Raw genomic sequence first — 25,090 nt, 5'->3', positions numbered from 1 at the left:
AGAGGTGCTGATGTTTAGTTTGAGAAACTTGACTGAAGTGACCCAAATACCCCAGTGGAAAAGGCTGATTCATAAATGTTGCAAATTGCAATTGACTGGAAGAACGAAGCCAAAGGACAACAACCAAGACCAAACTACTCTGTGCTCCCATCTGTTGAGATGAGACCAAACCTCTACTTCTGGGAGAAAATACAAACACTCTAAAACAAAACCAAGAAGCCCTTGACTTTGACTTGTTCTCGATCTGCCCATCTTTCTAGCCCCTTCCACTCATGTATTTCCAAGTACCTATGGGACACCTCCCCCCGAACCCACCGCAGGCACCTTGGGAAAGGGCAGGGCTGGCAGAGGGAATAACCCATTCACAGTCAAGGGGGCACTAGGCAGAGAGGTGGGTGAGAGGCTGATGGGAGAAGGGTGGGAAACTAAGGAGAGGCCAAATCACGAGAGACAATGTAGGCCAGCTAAGGAGTCAGCCAAAGCTAGGGGCGTGCTTCTGCGCTGTACCAGTCATTGTATTTTCAACCTGACTCTACCCCAGAGAGGGGCAGAAACTTAGACAGAGCCCCAGGCATAATTCCTGGCACTATGTTAAGCACCGTTATTCCAATTTACCAAGGCAGCTGGGTAAGTATAATCTCCTAATCTGCCTTCAGGGCCCGGCTCAAAACTTACTTTTTCGCCCTTGTTTTCCTTTGGCCCCACTTCTCTGCAGAACTAGATTTCCTCTCCAGGGTGTTTTTACAATGCTTTATGTAGAACCTGTTTCACTGTCTCCCCTGCTAGATGCTCAGCTTGCCAGTGGCCAGGACAGTACTTCCGGCAGCAGCCCCAGCAGGGAACATGGCGCCTGCAACACACCAGGGGCCTGAGCCGTCTTTGCTGGTGGATGGGTGCAGGGGTGAAGAGGGGCAGTGGCAGAGTAACTACTGAAGAACCAGCAGCAGAGTGAAGGGAATGAAACCAGACTAAATCAGGCCCACCCTGTCCCTCCTGGATGTATGGGTGGGTGTGTATGTGTGGAGACAGGTGGGGTGTATACACCCATGGTGTATCCACAGACCACGCACAACATACACATAACCAGATGATGAGCTTCCTCTTAAACTGGCTCTAGTGTCTTTAGCTGTAGATACACAACTTGGAGAGAGTTTGCTATTATTTTTAATATTATACAGCGTTTCCTTTTTATTTAAAAAAAAAAAGTGGCTGAGAACCAGATTCAATACACTGGAATGATAATCATATCTCACACATGATGAAGGGAATTTAAGGGCCATGGTGAATCTAAGATTTAAATCATGGATTGGGTTTTCACTTGATTGAAGAAATGGGAGATTGAGAGAGAAATAGGGTATATTTTTCCCTCATCATAGTGTCTTCTCTATTTCCAATCAATCCTTTCTACTACTTGCAAAAGATTTAAAATATTCATTGACCTGCCAAAAAACATCTGCCCATTACTGGCCACGTCTCCACATATTCACAGCTGAATGGCTCCTTTCTGCTCCACTGATCATAGCTTTATTCACTCGCAACTGAAGTGAGAACCTCTGAACTGTACGTGGTGTGAGGTCAGTGCCCACTGAGGATAAAACAGCCATTTGATGGCAACTTCCATATCAAGCGTGTCAACAGGGACAGTGTCCCTTCGGTTATTCTTAACTTGGGATCCTGGGTACAAAAACACCAGGCAGGGCCAGATTCTGCTATAATTCCAAAGAAACCAGAGACGCACACTGAGCATGCCCAGAAGTTCCTCAATGTTCCCTGGAAATGGGGCAGCCCCTGACTCCCTGCCGCAAGCCTGGGAACAGCCCACCCTTACAGTGGGCTCCCTGGGGCCTCTGCAGCTGCACACAGACCACAGTGGGTGGGGGATGGGGGGTGCATGCTAAGGGTATCCACAATCTCCCGTGTGCTCAACAGCTGAGGAAGGCTCCAGAAAGAGGACCCAGCTCCAACACGGCCCTTTCTTAAGGAATTTCTCATTGTTCCGTTTCCCCAGGAAAAATGCATTAGCCTCTGGCTGCTCCCAGACTAGGTCTTTCTCCTGAGCCTTCCTGCACGCACAGGCCTTCAAACGAGGTTTGAGATGGTGGCAACTGCAACGTCTTCTCTCTTCTTATCCCAGGTAAAGACAAAGTGATTAGTGTGTGTTCAAAGGGGCAGAGACAAGGTGGGTAGCAAGTGGTTCAGCACACTGGCATCGAGGGGACCCCTGAAGGAATGAGAAGGCAAGGGTCCAGTCTGGTGACAGTCAGCAGAGAAGGCAAGGAGCACCGTCATATCTCCACACAGGGAGGATACTGTGGGGCTGCACACACTCTCCTACTACTTCATTATCATTTATAAATAAATCTGTACAATATGATATCATAAGATATAGTATCTAATATAAATATTCATTTTGTCCCATTATAAAGGGAATAAATATGTGCTCATTGAACATTTGGAAAACGTGGAATTCCTGTTACCATTCTGGAGCTTTCTTTTAGGCTAGTTTTTCACTGCACACAGAAATGTTCACATTCTACTCTAGCACCTATCTCCTTCTTGCACATCACAACTGATAGCAAATACAGTTTCCGACAGAGGCAGCCAAGAGGGCAGGTACCCCAAATATGCAATTTATCTAGTACAATTAACCACCGTTTCTACTTCAATTAGGCGCAAAAAATAGACTGTTAACCACCTAACAATGCCCCTCACCTCTGACCTATGAACTGTTCTCCAAAACACAGTCCAGCCAGGGAGGAAGCAGTTGGCCTGGAAAGCAAGTTCTCTCACTAACTGTGCTATCTGTTGGCTCTGTGATTGGGGGTATGGGGTGTGAAACAGCAGGGGTCACATACTAAAACGCTTATAGGGCCAGAAAGGTAATATAGATGAACAAAGTGGGTACAGTGGGGCTGAAGCAAGCTGGGGAACCCTCCTCCATCCCAAAGGGACAGCTGCGGCTTGGTTTTGCCGGATTTTCTGATTTTTCAAGAGAAGCTAGAAATCCCAAGTTTTATACAAATTGCCAATTTTAAAATGCACCATGCAGTCCAACAAAACATAAATGAGGGTATAATCCAGCCCACAAGCCAGTTTGCTATCTTTAGAAGTCATAAAGGCTATATCTTAGTTTCCCTTCCTATTAAATAGGAAATTGATTGCTACCTGCCAACACTTGGGGTTCATTTGAAGGGCATAGAAGGGGATTTAATTATCATATAGGAAGATAATCCAAGTATGTTCAGATACACAAAGCAGGGTAACAAGTTCCTTTATTTTTTTAAAACCATGGTTTATATAAAATCTCATAAATGGGGCTTGATATTTTGTGAATTATTTGAAATACATACCTAGACACATTAGCTTCTAAATAAAACACATAAATCACAGTAGACTAAAAGGATGAGGGTGTGGCCAGCTGGAACAAGGGCAGATGATGGGGTAAGGAAGGAGCATTGAGACAGGCCTGCTGGGTTTAGCAATGGGGAGGTCGCTGGTGACCTTGACCAGAGTAGTTTCAGAGGACTAGGGGGGTGAAAGCCTGGCTGCAAAAGCTCTGAGTTTTTAACAAACTCTGCGTGGAGAAAGGTATTGTAGACAATCTTCTTAAGAAGCACTGCAATAAAGAGCAGCAGGGAATGGGGTGGTAACCATTGAGAACATGGGGTGAAGAGAATGTATATTTAAGATTGATGAAATTACAAATGTTTATATATTTATGGGAGCGATCACCATGTTAAAGCAAACAAAAAATCCAAGTACCGATTGAAGGAACTGTGTCAGCAAAGTACGAAGACAGTGTTGGGTGCAGTAAAAATTTCATTAGTAAGAGTCAAGAGGCCAAGATCTAGTTATACAGGTTTTCCTAAATAAGAAGTCAGGGGAAAAAAAACAACAAAAGCTTTACTATAACACACATTGCCCCACATTTTACACTGTGCCATTTCTGTATTTGTCCTTTTTAGCCTACTTCTATCACAGCCTCTCTTTGCTCAAATACATTAGTTGCCAGGGAAACGATGTCATAGTGTGTAAAACCATTTACAGTCCTTGGAAAGGCATTCATGATAAAACTGAATGCTACCATGTTGAAAAAAGAGAAGCTACAGAGACCAGTTGTGTGAGAACACAACAAGGTCTCAAAATCGTGACTTCAAAGTGTTCCTCTGCTACCAACATCACATGTCCTTGAGATCATTCTATCAGCTTTTGCATTTTAGTTTTCCCCAAGTCAACCAGAGGAGCATCTTTTCCACTCATGTGGGCCAAAAACACTTACAACAAAATCTCTGACGTGGTGTTGGTAAAAACGGTAGACTGCCTATAATTCACACTTACCTCCTCAATCAGCTCTGGGCTGAGGGCCTGAGAAAGCTGATTGGTTTGTATGTATCACAGTACCTCTGCTAAAAGAATAGACAGGATTTAGTCCTGTGATACATTCAACTTTGTTATTAGGGACTGAGAGAATATTTGGGACACACAGAATTGGACTTGGATTTCCTTGTTGCCAAGGAGTAGCAGACAATCTCTTTTTCCCTTTCATCAACTCAAAGTAGCCCACATTAATTCCTTCAAGGAAAATACACTGAGCAGCTTAAGAAAACAGACAGGCCAAGTGTGTATTACCTGGAAGCTTAAAATCTAGTAGGGGAGAGTGAGGTAAGACAAGAGGCATGGACAAGAGTCGGAAAGGCCTCATGGTGGACAGCTGGACTTTATTTCAACTGCAATAGGAAGACACTGACGGGCTTATCATGGGAGTTACGTGACCTCATAAAGAGTTTTAAAGCTCACTCAGCTACTGCAGGAAGTAGGCTTGGAAGGGCCGAGAGCAGAGGAGGACAGAGTAGTAAGGAGGGTAATGGAGTAGTCCAGACGAGGGAGGATGGTGCAATGCAGAAGCTGAAATGAGATCTCTACCTAGGAAGCCCGTATGCTTTGGCTTGTCTGTGAAAGTGCTGGTGTATGCACCACTGTCCTGTTGTCTCAGCAGCCTATCAGTTAGCATTTGTCCAAGATGCTTCATATTTTAAACCAAGTATTATTATTAGTAGTAGCATTAAAATACTCCACAATTGAGTCTGGGAACCTCCACCCTGCTCATCCCATTTCTGCCATAGTCCTGCCTACCAGAGTGTGTGCTGCCTGTGTAGGGAAAAAAATTTTCACCTAACTGTATGATTATATCTGAAATATAACCAACAATAATCCACCTCTTTTCCTGGTCCTTTCCAATCTTAGCATGAGTAACACGGCCCTTTTAAGGACAAACAAGGAGGATGCTCACCAATAAAATAAAGCACACTCAGACATAAGTGGGTAAAAGCAGCTCACCCTTCCAGCCAGACAATGAGTGCACCAACCAGTTGTGCCATGCGCCATGCCGTGCCTGTGAGATGCACAAAGCACTGCTCAGCACAGTCAATGGGAAACAGAGAAAGTTACAGGGTGGGTGTGCAGGACACAGATCTGCTATTGACTTTAGGAAGAACAATCTGAATGCTCTTGTGACAGCGTTTGCATCATTTATTAAATGGTTATGCTCTTTTATTTTGCAATATCCCTTTCAGCAACAGTGAGCTAAGAAACGAAAAAAAGAAAGTGCAAGTTTAATGAAAAATTAAGTACTGAATTTCTGTTTTTCAAGGAAGTCGGTGATGAATGTGTAACTTGGCATGAGATATTTGTTAATATTTACTATCCTTCTTGGAAACTAATGATATCACTGGCCACACAAACCATAAGTCTCAAATCTGCTAAGGAAGCACCAGCAACTACTTCAAATGTCAGTGGTTACTGAAAGAAGACTGTGCCTTAAGAAGACTTAACACACACACAGCTGCAGAAGACTAAGTGACACAGCACTCTAGGAAGCATGACTTTTCCTTTAGATGAAATGACAATTCTAAATTAATTTTGCTTATTTTCAATTCCAGAGTTTTTTTGTTGTGCATATATGAAAAGTGAAGTGATAGCTTTAAGGACTTGGCTTCATTACCAGAAGAAAAAACTACACAGTTAAATGATGCCAGTTTTATATTATTATTACCAGATATTTTAAACAGGAAATCAATTAATTCAAATAATATTTTAAGAATCTGTTTGTGTTTTGTTTGCTTCATTTTTGTTTTTGTCTACTTCACAGAATCAAAATAAAGCTTGTGGGAATTTCATTCTGCCACAGATGAAATATCTCATATGATTGTGAATGCTACTGTAAAAATTTTTAAAGTTCATCATTGGTGATGCAAGTATTTGTTTTTGCAGTTAGGATATAAATACAAATTCTGTGATGGTAAAACCAATGTTTTTACTAAATTAAGAAATGTATGGAACAGAAAGTTATTTGGAATTGGGTATGGCACATGCAGAATTCGTAATGGCATTCAAACAAGTGGTTATATCCTACCAACTGCAAAAGAAATTGACAATATTTTTATACATACCCAGTTAGGAAAACCGAACTACAAAATTTTTATGCCAAAGCCAATGCGGACTACAAAAGCCACTTCAGTATGACAGCCCACACCTTCCCTTTCACCACCTGTCATCCTCAACAGGGTTTTAGAAACTCTTGAGAAATGACTGTGTAAATCATCCTAGGTGTGCTCAGGTAGATGAGTCCTCTAAAGTTTGGGAGCATTCCATTTCAAAACAGTTGGAAGCATCTGATCATGACATTCACTGAATAAAGTGCCAAAACCCTTCAGCTTCTGAAGCTGAAAACAAAGCTTGCAAACAGGAAGAGGTTGAAAGTTATCCCAAGAAAAGCAAAGTAGGAAATCAAATGATGAGAACTCCAAGACTGTTTAAGATTTAATTCTGAAAGTATAGTATGATGTTTTAGAATGTCTCTACATGACAATCTTTTGATGGAGCCCCTAGCTTTATTTGATACATTTATATTCTGTACTGAAATGGAGTAAAATTGAGAAGACCTAATGTTTTGTTAACTAAATTTGACAAGACATTCGAAAGAACCACAGAACAACTTATTTTCATGAGTTTTGTTTTGGAAAATATTTGTTGCAGGTAAGCATTCTGAATGGAAGCAAAAGACCTGAGAAGATATTTGGGCTAAAATATTTGCACATTTCAATATGAAAAATAAAACTAGAACCTCCATTCAGCAGAATATGCTCTGAGATTACAAGGGATTTTGCATCATAGAAAGAGCCATTTTCTCAACTAAAAAAGTCAACTGAAGATACTAATTTGAAATATTAAGTATAAAATGAAACTTTGAAGAAGACTGCAGGCAACTGTATGAGAAACTTAAAACCAATAGATTCTTCAGAAAAAAAATCAGTGACATGGGTATTAGAGATATATATGGTTAAAAAAAGTTAACATGAGTGACTAAGTACCAAGAATAATTACTATTTTATGTTCTTTTTAATGTTCAGATAATCTGAATATAAAAAGGTTTTTTTGTTTCCTAATATACAGGGACATGTTTTTATAAATTTTGTTTTTGAAAATTCTTTAGAACTATTTCATAATTCTAAAATATCATAACAATCTATCAGTTAATAAACTATATTTTTTAATTCTATAATTTTAATTATTTTAGTGATCCCTTTAAATAAATTATTTGGTCCCCCTTTCTCTTAACCCTACTGGATCCCACTGACAGACAAGAAAAACCATGAGATGTAGTTATGTTTTGAGATTTGCTCAAAGTGTCATAATAATTGTCTGGTGGGAAAATACATAAGTAGGATCGTGTTCCAACAGGCAACTCGCCCCCAAGGCACACTTTTTAAAGCAAGACTAAAGTTTTCCCTTTCAAAACTACTAAGTATTTCAAGAAAGAGCAGGTTTTGAAACACATCTTAAATGCAGCATCGTCCTCATACAAATGTCAACGAGAGATGAAAGGTAATTAAAAAGGAATCAACTAGTTCTCCCCCTCCCTCATTTGTTCTGCTAATAACTTATGAATTATACTTGGAAATGAATCCCTTCCTAAACTGATGCTTTATTTAGCGCATGAGGACTGAATAAAGATGAAGAGCTTTCAGAGACCATAATTTCTAGTATTTACCCTGTTACCTTAAAAATATGGAATGAAGGCGCCTACACAGTAAAAATTCTCCTGTAATGTTCAGCATCCCAGTAAGTTCCTTAGAGAATGTCCCAGTAAGTTCCTTAGAGACAGTCTTGACATTCTAATGCTTTCCAGTGACCTGAGGCGCAACGTAGGTCTTTTCTTCCAAGTTACTCAGAGGAACTGTGACTGTGAAACTAAGCGAAGCCAAAAACCTACCCACACTTTGCAAGAGTGAGCAAATAACTGGCCTTAAGTTCCTTTGAGAGGACCAGACCTCCCACTTCTAGTCCAGAATGAACTTAGCACCAGTACACAAAGCAGTGACTTACCTGAAGGAAGAACCGTGTTAAAATACAGCTCAAATGCAGCACGGTAGGTTTGAAATTGATGTTATTACTCGGATGTATACAAAAGATGTTACTTTATTTCTCTCTATCTTAATTCAATTTGATCATCATCATCGCATTTCTGCTTATGTTAGAAAAAACAATCTTGATACTTCAGGATCCTCAGTTTCTTTCAATTTAAAATTTAGTTGCTTCGGGGTAATTACTCGAATTAACTCATTTTAAACTGCCTCTCGAGGTTGCTCCTCCCCCTTTCCCTCCTCCACCCAGGAGGAAGAGAACAGCCCATTCCAGTGCTAGGGAGAGAAGTCTGTCCAGGCACTGCCCTCCAAGCCCTCTCTGGCCTCTGCGCGATGTCTCCTGCCCTTGTTTTGGGTTCTTGGCCTGGCTCTGCGGCAGTAACTGCTTGATATCTCACCTGGTGAGCAGCAGTATGTGCAGCCAACATAGCCACAGTCCCAGCCAGTCTCCAGCGGGAAGACGAGCATGCTTGGTGCCCTCTTCACTCGGAGCCCAGACCTCGCCCACTCCCAGCTCTCTCAGCACCTCCACATCTGCCTGGGGGCACACAGGTCCGCTAGGATCGCCCCATGCCACAGGCAGGCACTGGGGAACTGGGAAGGGAAACCATCTCAGGCCTTGTCTCTGCCTAAACCTGCCCTGCTGCAGGGCACGCTACAAAGGGATTTCCTTCCAGAGTTCCAGATAGCATGCAGGGCGGGTGTGCTCTCTGCTGCAGATTCCCCGCCACCCACCTGGGGTTTCCATCATCTCAGTGACCCCTCGGGCAGAAGGCCAGGGAACGTGGTGTTGGATCTCAGCAAGTCCTCCATTTCTTAACTTCAGTCCCCTTTTAATCTCTGCAAGCTTCTCCCCCCAACACAGGAAGGGGTTCTCTCCTGCCTGGGTGACCGGAAACTGTCCTTTAGCTTCCCTCCCGCATGGCTTAATGTACAACATACTCCAGGTCTTCTAAGATCTGGCTCCCTGGAATCCACAAATCAATTTTATTCTAACACAGCCTGCTTTTAAATGAAGGCCTGGGCTCTTGTAACTCCATTCTCTGAAACATGCTTCAATTCAAGGGTCCGTTTGGGAAGTGAAAAGCTGAACACTGTCTTCTTTGTCCTTGATGGTGTTCTGTCCTCCCCCTGAAATAATGGACTCCTCGGCCTCAAAGGGCAAGACTCCCAGGACAACAAGAATTACCAGGAAGGGAAAAAGTACATAGGATACAAGTTCAAAATATTACCCTACCCAATCAGCTGGTCATAACACAAGGGGGCTCAGAAGTCCTGGGAGACTCATCCAGGATCTTTTTAAAAAGAGCAACATGCTGACACGTCACTGTTTCAGAAGACACCATTATACATATTTGAACCAATGGCAAAAGGGCCCATGCTTTCAGCTTCTTGAATTCTTCACATCTAATGCCCTTAATCTCCATTCTACTCCAGCTGCTCATCAACATGCTACCTTGGCATCATAATTAATTTGGGTGCTCTACCTCCTTGGGTTTCCTCATCCTAGGACCTCCTAACTTTTGTCTCTCCCCTTCCACACCTGTGCTTGATCTTCATCTTCTGAGACCTCAGACCCCTCTTTATCTTTTCCAACATCCCCAAACCCAGCTCACTTCCCTATCCAGCCCAAACCTTTGGCTGCTTCAACTGATGTTGTCTTTAGTCTCTTAACACATCCTCCTCACTTGACTATGAAAATCAATTCTAACTCTAGGTTACCATCAAGGTCAGATTTTCCATTCCAAAGTGACAAGCACTACCAGGCAAAGTCACAAAACTGGGCTGAAGGGATGGTTACATTAAAACATTAAAAAATTGCCTGCACGAGCCCTTGATCTGGGGGCTTGCCCTTACGAAACTTGTTACTGGAAAGGACAGACTGAGCCTACTTATAATTGTGCCTAAGAGTCTCCCCCAGAGAACCTCTTTGTTGCTCAGATGTGCCCCACCCCCCTCCAAGCCCATTCAGCAGGTGAACTCACTGCCCTACCCCCTACATGGGACATGACTCCCAGCGGTGTAAATCTCCCTGGCAATGCAGGATACGACTCCTGGGGATGAGTCTGGACCCGGCATCATGGGATTGAGAACATCTTGACCAAAAGGGGGAAGTGAAATGAAACAAAATAACATTTCAGTGGCAGAAGAGATTTCAAATGGAATCGAGAGGTTATTCTGGAGGGCATTCTTACATGCTACACAGATATCCCCCTTTTTAGGTTTTAGTGTATTGGAATAGCTAGAAGGAAATACCTGAAACTGTCGAACTGTCACCCAATAGCCATGATTCTTGAAGATGACTGTATAACTATGTAGCTTACACAGTGTTGACTGTGTAACCGTAAAAACCTTGTTGCTCACACTCCCTTTACCCAGTCAGTATATGGACAGATGAGTAGAAAAATGGGGACAAAAACTAAATGAAAAATAGGGTGGGATGGGGGGAATGGAATGCTTTGGGTGTCCTTTTTTACTTTTATTGTTATTCTTTTTGGAGTAAGGAAAATGTTCAAAAATTGTGGCGATGAATGCACAACTAACTATATAATGGTACTGTGAACAGTTGATTGTACACTGTGGATGACTGTATGGTATGTGAATATATCTCAATAAAACTGAATTTAAAATAAAAAAAAAATTGCCTGCAAACTCCAATGGGGTGTCATCATTTCTCTGCAGTACTTTTTATTCATCTATTACCATATAATCTTGTTTTTTAGTGACTGAACTTTTCTATTTTCTCCAATTGCAATGCCTTTCTCCAAATCTCCCACTGATGGCTCAGCCTTCAATTTTACTGAAAAGTTCTAAGACACTCTATTCCTGCCAATGTCTTCCTTTTTACATAAAAAGTCATAGTACCTTCATCTATCTTGTAGTAATGGGTAAAAATCAAATATGTAATATACCTAGCACTGTGCCTGCTGTGTATTAGGCATATAATCTTGTAAATAACTCTCCATCTTTTCTTTCTCCCTCTTTACTTCTGTCTCACTGCTACTTTTTATCCCTTTGAAGGCTGATCCCATACTTATGATCTCATTCCTTCCTACCTTCTTTTGATCCCCTCTGTCCATTACCTTTTCTCTCTATTTTACCCTGTCTAGTGGATTGTTTCCACATGTTACAACTCCACTGGCATGAGGGTGGCGGCCAGGTTGTTTCATCATCTGGGAATCTGAGGATCAGAGGACACTGCAGAGCTCACTTGGACACTCCATATGTGGAACTTCAATACTTTCACACACTGGGCTCCTTCCGTGCGGCGTGGCTGGGGGCTGCCGTTTTCCATGTGCAGTTCCTTGTATCATGCTTACAAATAACCTTCAGAACTCACATCACAGTCTATATAGGTTCTTCTCTGCCTCCCCTGACTTGTCTTCATTTAGCAATTCTTTACCTCTAAGAAAACTGCCTCCAACTCTTAGCCTTCTGAAATCAAGAATCTACTGAATTATTTTCTGTATGATTTTTCTGTAAACCTACAACATCTCTAATAAAAAAAGAATTTATCGAATAATGACTACAAGACAGCAGGAATTATATGGTCAACCACACTTATATAAAAAGAAGGGTACAGTGTGGCACAGTATGCTTTGGCCCTAACTTGAGGGCAGGATTAAAAGGTCAGACATAATGTGGAACCTAAAATATTATGTGTAAACAAAATCTGGATTCTAAACCATGACTCTGAGGATTTATTAAGACAGAGGACCTAATGCTTGCTACCTATGGGAAGAAAATTTATTTAAGATGCATCTCATTCTAGAAGTACTGAAAGCACTAGTAAGACTTCCCAACCTGGGAGCTCAGAATCATAATCAACAAGCATTGTTCAATGCAGTGTTACACAGCATAAAGCAAACTAACTGGGTGCACTTTCAGCCTTCTAGAAGCTTGCTACAGAAAACGGACAGTATTGACACTGACAGGTACAAAAGTGACTGTACATCAACAAACCAGAATAAATATATGAAGTGCTGACATTATAAGCAGCAAAGGGGAAAGCATATTTTGTCAGAGAGGTGTGTGAGCTCCCATATTTAAGGTGGTGGTTGGAGTGGTTGGGAGGGAAAAGTGTTTAAGTGATAGACAATGCATGGTTAAGCAAGGGGAAAAAATTCACTACCACTTCCCCAGGGTCATAAAGGCATTTCAAGTAACAGTGAAGTCCCAGATACTTCTCTCTGTCCCCTCTGGCTGCTGTTGGCCTATATCACAGAAAGGGCCCTTACTGCTCTCCATTCCATAGGTACTTTAAACCTAGCATCCAGGTGAGAACAAGGCAAGGAAGCCATCAATGAGGAATCACAGACAGCTTTACACAGGTAGCTGAGGAAGACTCTTAATGAGGGACCGACAAACACTGACTGCCCAGTTGTGAGGCTGTGTCTTTTGTTAAATGAAATGACTCAGCAGTTCCTCTCCCCAACCATGGAAAACATTTTATAAAAGTTTATTTCCAAACAATCATTCTTTTGAAGAATATACAAACATAGGCTGTGGCTTGGCGATGTCAAATCATCTGAGTGTAGGGCCCTAAGTCTAGGACAGAACTAATATTAACAACCACTCCCCTTGCCCCCCATGTAAGGAGAGTCTTCAGATGAGGATACCACAAAGTAGACAAGTTAATTAATGTAGAGGAAGGCACTCCCACAGTCAAAGCTGAGCTACAAACAGCTGAGGGACTAAGTAAATGCTACTTTGAGAGATCCAGAAATGGGTAGATGCATAAATAAGCAAGCACCTGCTTCCTCCAGTTTTCCCCAGGCCTCACAGACTTTCAGGCAAAAAACTCGAATTCCCATCTGCTACTCTTCCCTCTCTCATCATTCATTACTATAGTTTCCAGTTTCCTCCAGATTTGGAAGTATTCTGAATTTCCCCCCGATCTTGGGTGTCGTTCTGCATTCTTGGTAACTTCCTATGTATTTACATAAATATATATATGTACATATATATATTTATTATTTTTTTTTTTAGTGAAAACCTTGTTGATGAAAAGCTGATGACAGAGGACAGAGAACTATTGGTATGAGCACCCTAATTTTTTTTTTCTAAAGTTGTACATTTATTACCATAATCAGCACTTGAACATATTGATTACTACAAAAAAAACCTGTTTTTTTTTTTTTTTAGCGAATAATAAAAAAGATGATAAAAAGAAAAATAACATGTCATACAATACTATATAATAGTAAGGACAAAAAATCAGCACCACTATCAACAAACCCATATCCCTCCCCTATATCCCCCTCTCATACAAAATTGGTATATTGCCTTTGTTACATTTAACGGAATCATATTACAATGTTACTGTTGACCATAGACTCCAGTTTGCTTTGATTATGTTTTTTCCCAAATACCATCCCCTTTTCAAAACTCTGCATGGTTGACATTCATTTGCTCTCCCACATGCAAAAACATTTTTATATTTGTACATGTAGTAACAGTTATTGGCCACTCCAGTTTTTGCCAAGTTATACAGTCCCAGTCTTCATCATCTATCTTTACCTCTGGTGTCATACATTCTCCTATCCCACCTCTTTCAGCTTTTACTCAGAGACATCTCTGTTCAGTGTACTTACAATACTATGCTACCATAGCACAGTATTATGCTATCTATTTCTGGATCTATGCAATCAATTCTGCTAAACATTCTGTAGTCCTTCACCATCAAATGCCTGATTTCTACCCTCTTTCTATCTCCTGGGCCTGTGTTGTCAGCTTTTAACTCTCAAAGTTTGTTTATTAATGTTTGTTCATATTAGTGAGATCATACAGTATCTGTCCTTTTGTTTCTGGCTAACTTCACTCAACAGACGGTCCTCAAGTTTCATCCACGTTATTATATGATCCATGTCTTTGTTCTGTCTTTCAGCTGCATAATATTCCATCATGGGTATATACCACAGTTTGTTTATCCGTTCGTCCACTGATGGACATTTGGGCTGTTTCCATCTCTTGGCAATCGATCATCCTAAATTTTTAACAAAAAAGCTTAAGACTCTGAACTACAGGATATTTAAACACATACTATTCTCAAAATACAGTGGTGGTTACTAAGCAGTCTAGGATACAGTGACCAAACCTAAACCATGTGAGTCGGTAGGGAGTGAAACTATAGATGCCCGGGGAAACCACTATGCTTCCCAGTGCCTTGACCCAGGGACTGTCTGAACAAACACCTGCTGAGTATCTACACTGTGAATGGCACTGTGCAAACTGTTATGGGGGTCAGAAAAAAAAAAAAGGGAAGGGGTACAATTTTTTTTTTTTTGGTTCTCATGGGGCCAACAGTCTCTTGAGAAGATTGGGCCCATATGTATAAATTTCTATGAGTCCTGGCTTCTAGTCTAAAGTTAATTAATAACTAGATGAATGACCTTGGACAAACCACACACACTCCCTGAGCCTTGGATTCCTCATCTCAGGATTTAACTAACAATGAAAGGCATCATTTATTAGGATGCAGTTGGGAGATACAAATGTTCAATACAAGAAAAGGAGGAGACTAGGGGAATGCTTCCTAGAGTGGAGATTCCAACTTGAAGAATTCTGAGACAAAGGAAGGGATAGGCAATTCCAGGAAAGGAAAACAAAGGCAGACACATAGCCCATGTTAAAGAGATAACAGAATGACATCTGCCAAATCAAGAGTTACTGTAATGGGGAAGGAGGTGAGCCGAGAATGCCGGAGTAAGAACGCAGAGATGGTGGGAGGAGGTAAATGCCAGGCTAAACAGCACGAGCCTTTCTCTCCCATCCCTTGGGCTGTCAGGAAGGAGCTGAGGCAAAGGAACCAGCATCTACATCAGCAAGTCCATTGTGACCTAGCTCAACACCTCCTCACTCAATCTAGAAAGTACTGGACTGAAGCAACCGGGGAGGGCCTGAGGACATACCAAGAGAACACAGATGGGGCAAAGGACAGGCCAGAACTGACAGTCTCAAGAAGGAGACAATGTTTGAAGACACAGAATGACAGGATGTTAGAGCTCATTGATAACTCAGTTCTTTTGCACATGAGAACAAACAGGAGCCGTGTTTTTATTTCTAGCAGGCCCATAAACCAGACAAGGAGAGGTGATAGCCCCTGAACTTTGAGAGCAGAGAGGGAAACCATTAACAGAAATCAACATTTTTTCCAATATACTTGTGGGTAGGTATAGGCCCAACTACAGGCAACATAGCACACAATTTCTGGATTAAAATTAAAATAAAACTGGAACAAAAATCATATTCTATGACAATATTTGAAATTGTAATTGTTTCTAAATAGATACTACAGTTGTGTGGAAACCAAGCAATTTGTTGGTTGGTGTCTATTTGCCTTTTCTGTAAAATTTAAATTGGGCAGGATTTCACAGAAATACAGATTCAGTGACTTTTTCTGGAGACTGAAAGAAGAAAGGATCGGGAAAAGGGCCCTGGGCTTTGTTGTGGGAAAGGCGATCTGGCTCGAGTTTAATTTTCCATTAAAGCCCTACTTTTCAGTAGAAAGCAGATGGAATCCTTACACAACTCATGTAAAGCCTACTATTTTTGGGTACTTCAAAGATGGAAGCTCTGAAGAAAATGAAAGTGCTTGAACTGTCAGATAAAATCCCACCAGCACATTCAAAAGAAGCAGGTACTTGGAAATCTTTAAAATACAAGTTAAAAGGTCTCTCCCCTCAGGCTGAGTGATGGTTTTCTACCACTTCACTGCCTGCTCTGAGCTGAGGCTAAGACTCATCCCTCCTTTTCCAGAAGCTGCCTCCCTGAAGGTTCAATTCTCACTGCCATTCTTACAGCCAGAAAAGATCTCAAAATGTTCCGCCCTGGCCACCTCAGACCTACTGGATCAGAACGAAGCCTGGGAATAAGCATTCCGTGAGGTGCTCAGAGGATATTCATCCAATCACTGCCTGAAAGCTTTCTTCTTGTCCCGAGATGAGGCCTGGTTCAACAGAGTTTCTGTTTGTCTCCTGCCAGGGCAGACAGAAGAACGAGAGAGCAGATGTTTACTGTGCACTGACTGTGAGGTGCTGTGCTGGACAGGGACTGTCACCCCCCTCAGGGAGTTTCCAGTCTCACTGGCAGATGGAACCAAGTTCAGTATTAAGGGCACAGATTCTAGAGTTGCACTGCTCGGGCTTGGAATCCAGCTTTGGTGCTTCTTGGATGTGTCATCCTGATTAAATCACTTAACCTCTTTGCCTCAGTTTCCCCATCTGTTGAACAGGAATAATAGTAGTAGTACCTCATGGAATAGTGCTGGGTGTTAGCAAATCAACCAAGAAGAAGATGCACTCTCTGACTTCCAAGGAGCTCACAGGTGAGTGAAAGAGGCCAGTGTCCCCCGGCCCTCCCACCCAGCTGGCTCCACTCTGCTTAGCAAATCAGGCTGTGGGAAGGGTGAGGACGAGGCCATGGGAGCTCAGGGGTAGGAGGGAAGGGAGGGCTTCCCAGGAGGTTAAGTCTTGAGTGGAGCTATCAGAAGGGGTGAGGTTTCCACAGGGCAGATATTCCCAACCCCTAACACAGCTAACTGCAAAGCAAAAGGCAAGGAGATTTGTAGGCAGGGAATGGATAACCACAGCTTTGGTGCAAAAACATACGTGGGTTTAGGAGTCCGACCCTCACAGTTTATTAGCTGTGTGAAAACAGGCAAGTTACCTTAACTTCTGAGCCCTGGTCCCCCCATTTGACCAATGGGGATAATAATACCTGCCTCATAGGGTTGTTATGATTAATTAACTAACTATAAAATATGCAGCCCAAGCCTTTGGGGCTCAGTAAAAATGGTAGCTGTTATTATTTTTATGGTATATTCAGGGAGGGGCACAGGGGCAGCTGTGGTGTACTGTGTGCTTTTTTTACACTAACACAGAAGGGGGCAAAAACATGTAAGCCCTGAGAAGATGCTTTTAGAATTGAAATAAGCCATGTGCTAAGACTTTCCTGTATCCCACTACTTTTCCTGAGGCTTACAGTTAGTAGGTGTGCAATACGTATTTGCCCAACCCAACTGGGTGCTGCTCGAGGTCATGGGTTTACAAGGCCACAATGTGTGATGATCTCTGCTTCCTAAAAACACCCAAGAGGATCCGAGTGTCGACGCTTTGTGGTCAGAATGAGGCACAATGCGGGTCATTCTGGGAGCAGGCAAATAGGAAAGCGCTCTCATCTAAATATTATGAGGACACGGAGCCTTACAAACATTGTTAAAGTTTCATGAGTCAGTAAGCATTATCTTTTCTTTCCACGTTTTTATTAGACCATAAATCCAGTTCAATTTATATCCTTCTAGAAATACTGTGTTCTAATTAAGTCCAATGTGTCGCTTATTCCAAAGTTGTCTGCACCGCATGCCACCCAAGTCCATTTGGAGAATACTGTTCAGCTACCCATGTGTTTTAATAGCTGAATATTAGATTTGGTCAAATTGAAACACTCCAAAAAAATAACTACATTCCTCTAAATCACCCAAATCACTTTTTTCGTGGTAACCACCTGCATGAAAGTCATAACCCATGTTTTTCCCCCATTTTGCAGTTTGTTCTACCATCAGAGAGTCATGATGACATTCTGAAATCAAACTCAAAGGATTTACTTGTAAACAGGTTAAAATTCTGGTTATCTGACTAAACCAAAGAAACCCCTCATAGGCCTAACTTCAGAGGACCGTCATCTCTTCCATTCTCAAGAATAGAGAAGTCTCTGCATTTCTTAAGAACGCTTGCTGAAAATACTGTTTTTGATCGCACCATATAAACTAATTTCCCACCTTTTCCAACAACTCTTGAACTGACAATCACCCATATCTCTCTTTCTAAAATATTCAACATTGCCTTATATGCACACGATACAGCCTCATCCTTCCTTCCCCAAGGGGTCGTACATTTTAAATATATATAAAACAACAGAAGAAAGCACCTACAGAGCTCTTCCTATGTGTGGGACACTAGTCTGACTGCTCCACATATGAGCTCATTGAATCCTCACGGCAACCCTTTGAGATGGGAGTTACTATCTTCATTACAAGGATGCTAACAGGCAGGCACAGAGACATTAGGTAACTTGGCTCAGCTCACACAGCTGAAAGGGGTAGAACCAGGATGCTCGCCCAGAGTCCATGCTCCTAACCACACCCCTCACTTGGCAGAAAGACTTGGAATCTGGCTTTAAGCAGTGACGCTGCCACCTTGGACAAATCATGTCACCTCTCTGGGCCTCATTTTTCTTCTTAAGTAAAATGAACATATTGAACTATATGTTCTCCTAGATTCTGAGTTCCATGACCTTGTGCCCTTAACAATCGTTCCAAAAGTGCTTTATGGTTGTATGTCCTGCGGGTATGTCCCAGACCAGCAGAGCAGATTTTTAGACTTCCACCCCAACCTTCACAGATACTGCTCTGACCGGGTTCGGACACATTTGGTCTAAATCCAAATGCGCTTCTCATTCCTTATCTCGCTTAACACCTCTGTGGCACTGGCTAACTCTCCCCTCTGGGGATTAGGGCCTCCACTGTCACCCAAGCCCATGCAATACCTGGCTGTGCCTCTCCAGTTTGCGGGTGAGTTGCTCCTCCTCTGTTCGAGGGATCCACCTTCAAGGCCTGCTCTTTCTACGCCCCGCACTCACCCCAGGGGATCCTGCCCAGATCATGGCTTCAAGTATTTTCTAATTTGCTGTTAACAAATTTACTTTTGAGTCCTAGTCTTCTTCCCTTACTCCAGACCCATCTATTCAGCTGCCTGTAAGATACCTGGAAGTCCAAAATGTTCAGGATGAAGCCATCATTTTATACCCTCTGCCCACTGCTTTTCTTACTTTATTGCTTGTCTCCATGTCGCTCTCCACCTGATTTCCCAAGGACCCTCCCTGCCCACCTCCCCATACCCTCTTTCATCTTCCCGGATTCTATCCTTTTCACTCCACCCCCACCTCCATACCTTCCCTTCAGACCCTCACCTATTGCTCATCTGAGTTTTCATAACTACCCTCCCCAACTCCATCAGGTTGTCTTTATTAAACACCAACCAGGCCAAAGCCACGTCTCCATTTACAAGTCTTAAATAGCATTCAGAAATTACAAGAGCCTTCTCAATTTCTCTGCCTGGCCCACCTCTGTCCATCTCTCTCCCCCTCCCCACCCACCCTGAACCACTAGCCATTTCCCAAAAGGTCTGTGCATCACCCTGGGCTGCTCCTCCGGCTGCAATGGACTTCCCACAACACTCATCCAGCTAACTCCTACTCTAGTCTACTCCACCACGCACAGCCACCTCTTCCTCCAACTTCTTCTCCCTCCCCCCTCTCCACTTCCCTGTCTCCCTTCTGCAAGCTCCCCTGCATCCTGGGAGGACCCCGGAATCACAGCGTTTACTGCAGTGGTCAGGGACTTCCTCTTTGTCTGCCGAAATAGCACAGAAGCTCCTTGGGGCAGGATCACATCTCTTTTGCCCCTGAGGCACTTAGTTCAATGTCTGGCAAGGATAGGTACAATGGGCGTTTGCTGAAAGAATTTGTAGGACAATTCACAAACTCATCCACACCCATCTGGGGACCACAGAGAGACCCAGCTTAAAACAAAGACTCACAGAGAGTAAAACCATTTACAGTACTGCCATGCTTCACTTTCCCATTTTTTTCATTTTAAGGGTTTTAGATATAAAGTTGTATTACCCATCAACCAGAAGTCTCAATTTCCAAGCATATTAGCTATATCCCTAATGGCATTAGCGTTATTATTGTTTATATACATATACATATTTTGCATATAACATGGTGGCCAAGGACAAGAGCTTTGGAACCAAATAAGTGGCCTTGAATCCTGATTCCACCACTTACTAGCTATATGATCTTGGGTTAGTTACTCAACCTCCCTTGTTTCAATGTCCCCATCTATAAAATGGGGATTAAAAAGAAACCACTTCGTACTATTATTATGAATATTAGAGCTTAAAATTGTGCTTGGCACAAAGTAAATGCTCAATAAATGTTGGCTATTATTATTCATTTGTATTCCCCTTGTAGACTAAGCTCCTGAAGAGCAAGGACAGCGTAAGCATTCACTCTCACTTCCTCATCTCCCAATGCTGGCTAATGTTTGCAGAACTGATGAATACAATGAACTGTTTATAGCAAAAACCCATATTATTAATTATGAGGACTGCTGTGGGGAATTGGGCCAACAGTTTGAATAGTTACTAGTCTAGAAGGCTAGCAGTTTGCCTCGTTTCTGGAGGTCTGAAAGCTCACTTCACCCCCATGGAGTACTCAGGGCTTACAGTCAAGGTGGCAACGTGATGGAGGAACACAGCCAGGGACGGAGGGCTGAGCTGGCCGCGACGCCACCCTTGCCAGGAAGAAGCTGCATGATCTGGGGCAAGGAGTCTGACCTAAGTGTGCTTAATTTCCTATGGATTAAAAGAAGAACTGTGATTTCTAAGGACCCTGCTAAACATTAGATAACAGATTAGACCAAGGAAGGTACTCCTTGCTTGAAACATAACAAAACAAAACAAAACAAAACACACAAAAAAACAAAGTTTTTGAAACATGCTTAAAATGAAAAGATCTCAACTATAAAACTGAAGGAACAAAACCAGTGATGGGAACAGACCATAGGTTTCCATTTAACTTCATTCCCACCCTCCAACAAACTCGTTGAGGGCAGGGTCAGTGCCTTGTTGGATGGTACGGTATTTGGCAAAGCTGTTCATCAAAAATACATTTTTTTCTTGTCCTTTTTTTCTGGGCACATGGCTAAACTAAATTTCCCAGGCTTCCTTGCAGTTAAACATGACCATATAACCAGGTCTCACCTATAGAATATGAGTGGAAGTGATGGCTGTCATTTCCAGGCCCCCCAGAAAATGTGCTTAAAAAGTAGGTGCACTCCCCCACAACTCCCTTTTGCCCCTTCTTTCAGCTGAAGGAAGGTTATAATGAAACTGTACAGGGTGGTGGAACTACAGGATAGGAACGTGGGACCCAGAATCAATGCATAAAGGAAAACTACTCACTGACCAGAAACACCCATTTTAGATATTACATGAGCAAGAATAAATGTCTATTGCTTTTGAGCCACTGTATTTTGGAGACTATCTGTTACAGCTGATAACACTAGTCTAATTAATATACAGTGACTAGCACTGTATGAAGGACCTAGCACATATCACACTTGATGAATCCTAAATGAAACGCTGAGGACCTACTAAGGTACCACTTGGTAGGAAAGAAGAAAAATAAGGGCAGGTTCCTTCTCTCAATGGAGCTGGTTAACTAATGGATAAAACACACATGCCAAACATAAAGCCCGCTATTAAACTTTGAAAACAAAATAGTGGGGTTGGGTTCAGGAGCAGAGGGGGCATGGTGATCTGTTTGAGGGGACAGAATGGAAAGAGATGACATCTGACCTAGGCCCTGAAGGTTAAACAGGACTTTACCAAGCAAGTCAGACGGGGCTGGGGACTCCCAACCCAGGGGAAAGCATGGAGCAGAGGCACAGAAAGCAGTGTGTGCATTTGTTCACAGTCAACCTCATCCATGAAGTCTCTTTAACTTGGTCAACAGAGAGCTAGTTTATTGTGCACTGACTCTCCTTCCTGGGTCTGGGATCAAACAAACAATCCTTTGTTTTTATAATACACTCATTAACCCTATTGCTTTTTCAAATATGAAAAGCTTCACGATGGACATCCTTAAAAAGTGCAGAAGTAACTGTTTAATGAGACATAAGATCTCTTTTCCAGTAAAATTCTTTAAGAATAAACTTGAGACCATTCTATTAAAATAGTTGAGGAGCCATGCTCTCAGGAATCAACCCACAAGTTTTGACATTATCGACTAAGCATGTAAGTCACTGGTTTACAAAATGGAACATAAGCCCCAGATTTACAGTAACATTTCCTCTTTCAGAGGAACATAAAGCAGAAAGATTAGAGTTAAAAAAGATTTTCTACATCCCCCGTTCATAGTTAAGGGCCCCCAAAACGTTATATAGTTAACAAACCACTTCCTCTAAAAGTCCGTGAGTCCCTTCATCTGAAAGCACAGTTCCCATGAGGCAGAGACTGGAGAAGAAAGAAAGCACAAAGGGTGGAAAGTAGTGCAGTTGCTTGGGTGGTGAGAGAGGATGTGGGCGTCTGCAGGCTTTGCTGAAGCAGGAAAGAGACAGTCTCCAGCGGTGTTCCAAATGCCACTTCCACATTGTTTTATCAAGGTCCCCAGGTACTTATTTAAATATAAGTGTACCAACCTCACTGGGCAGCGAAGATTTCTTTTCAAAAGACTTCAACACGGTGGCGTTAGACTTGAGAGAAGTCAGGCTGCTTCACTCTTAATACACACCAATTTAGTTCTCTGATTCAGAAACAAAATACTGCTGCCATACACCAATTCATTAAACTCCAGCTCACAGTACCCATCCCCAAAAGGTGGGGGTGGGGGTGGGGGTGGGGGTGGGGTGGAGGGTCGCTCTCTGAACAGTAAAGCAACTCACGACTGCTGCTGAAATCATTTCCCCCTTAAATCTAGGAAATACTGCAGCTGCCAGTCAACACTACCGGCTCAGGAACACAGCAAAATGCCCGCACCTGCCACTCTGCATCTGGGTTCTTTTTATTTTTTTGGTAAATGTGGCAGGAAAGACTCTCAGAGAAAGGATCAACTGCTTCATTTGAGAGAAAGGGAAGCCCCAGGGAAGAGAAACAAGAAGCATCGGGTCCATCCTTGGGTACTTTGTGCATCGCCTTCAAGCGCTGAAAGGGCCCTTTGTGCCACACACACACACACGCGGGGAGCCTGTGTGATTTATCGGGGGGAGGAGGGGTAAGAAGGGTGATCTTATTATCCCTCTTCTCAGTGAGTCCCAGCAAATCTCCAAGCTGGACTAAGGCTCAGTGGCCTCTTTCTGGCCCAGTCCCCTCCGCCTGTGGCCACAGAGATAAGAGAAGGGAGGAGACCAAACAAAAACAGCCATCGATCTAGGGAAGTAGAGAGGAAATCCAGCGAGCAGGGAAGGGAAGAGAAAGGAGCCTGAGAGACCAGAAGGGGTGGGGGGTGGAGGGGGCAGAGGAAGAGGAGGGAAGGCTCCAGCACGGGGGAAAGGGGAAGGGTGGGTGGGTGGTGGCACAGGATGAGTGAAGAGGAGGATGGGGGAAGTGCAAGGGAGGTGCCAGAAATAGGCAGGAGGATGCGATGGGGAAGGCGACGGCAGCAGAGGGTGGAGGCCGAGAGGTGGAGGAGTGGGGCAGGGGTGGGGTGGGGAGGGAAGCAGCACGGGGCCTCAATTATTAAGTGATTACATCATCCCTGACATTAAAACAACACACGTAGCCCCAGTTCCCGCGGGGGGCACCGAAAGGAGGGCGGGGGCGGAGCCCGAGTCTGGGCCAGCCTCGCCCCCAAGCCAATTTAGTCACACCCGGCGCCCGCTCAGGGAGAGAAAATGCTTCCCCCTTATCCCCGCGCTATTCCCGAAGCGCCCCCGCAGAGGTGTCCCCCGGCGCGGGTAGACCCCGAGCACAGTCAACTCCCCGGCAGTCCCTGAGGCGCCCCGGAGGCGGCGGCGGCCGGGTGACTGCAGCGCGGGGCCCCGCGGCATGGGCGACGCGGAACGGGGGGCGCCGGCGGCCGCGTCTCTGCAGCATCCCCGCGGCCTCCCAGGGCTCATCCCCGGCCGCTTACCTGCGCGGCGCTCAGGCTCCGGAGCCCATTCACATGGTCCTCTCCCCGCCCTCCTCCAGCTCGGCCGAGGCGGCTCCGGCTGCTCCTCGGCGGGCCCGGGAGCCGGGGGGCCTCCGAGAGCGCGGAGGGGGCGGCGCCGGGATGTCCCCGGCCCGGCTGCCGGATCCCTCCAGGCGCCGCGGAGGCTTTGTGTGCGCCCGGAGAGTCCTCGGTGCGCGGGGAGAAGCGCTGCGCGCACGGACGGTGGAGGACGCGCGACTCCGAGGGCAGCCTCGCCTTGGCTCCCGCGGCCGGCAGACGGGCGGGTCTCGGCGGCCTTCAGCTCGCGGAGACCCCTCCTCCTCTCCCGCGGCAGCCCCCTCCCCGCCGGCTCGGCTCCTGACAGATGGCGCAACTGCAACGACGCGCCGCCGCCGCGGCTGCTAGCTGCTACTCTCGCTGATGCTCCGGCCCCTCCAGCGCAGGAGGGGAGAGAGGCGGGGGCGGAGCGCAGTCCGAGAGTGGCAGGCGCCTCTGCCCTATCAAAGGGCCCCTTAAGAGCTGCGGGCGGCAACCATTGGTGTCTGCGGTGGGGGCGGGGCCGAAGTGGGTGGGGTCGCGGAGTGGCTTGAGTGTTACTGTGGCACCCGGCATCCTGGCGTGCGTGCCTTGTGGGGTGTGTGAGGGGATGCGAGGCTGGAGGAATTGAGTTTTTGTTTGTTTGTTGTTTTGTTTTAAGGTTTGTGTGAAGTGGTGAGGTGGTGGAAGGATGGGGAAAATGTGAGCTGCAGTCCGTCTGCCATTCCCCAAACCATGGGCACCCGCCTCGAAAAGGAAGTGCCTTGGCGTTTCTCGTGTCTTTTTATCTGAGGGTGGGAGGATAAAACGGGAAAGTGTTTAGGGTGGCAATAGCTGCGTGCCTTTTGATCAAACTGAAGTGAGTACGGAGCAAGGTAGAGTCCCACCACAAAAACCTGGAAAAGCAGATGGACCCT

At 44.1% G+C, this 25,090-nt stretch overlaps 1 protein-coding gene across 4 annotated transcripts in view; it reads right to left on the bottom strand.

Moving 5' to 3' along the window:
• FYN (FYN proto-oncogene, Src family tyrosine kinase) overlaps positions 1-24,556 on the bottom strand; it is a 214,984-nt gene extending 190,428 nt beyond the window's left edge. For all 4 annotated transcript variants that reach the window (XM_037844767.1, XM_037844769.1, XM_037844770.1 and 1 more), the window contains exon 1: positions 24,117-24,556. The gene's annotated coding sequence lies outside the window, so the exon portion shown is untranslated. The remainder of the gene's footprint in view (positions 1-24,116) is intronic.
• Between the last annotated feature and the right edge of the window lie 534 nt (positions 24,557-25,090).

This window comes from Choloepus didactylus, chromosome 7, assembly GCF_015220235.1.
Source record: "Choloepus didactylus isolate mChoDid1 chromosome 7, mChoDid1.pri, whole genome shotgun sequence".
NCBI lineage: Eukaryota > Metazoa > Chordata > Mammalia > Pilosa > Megalonychidae > Choloepus > Choloepus didactylus.
Note: the sequence above shows the minus strand (reverse complement) of the source record. Positions and strands in the feature narration are given on the sequence as shown.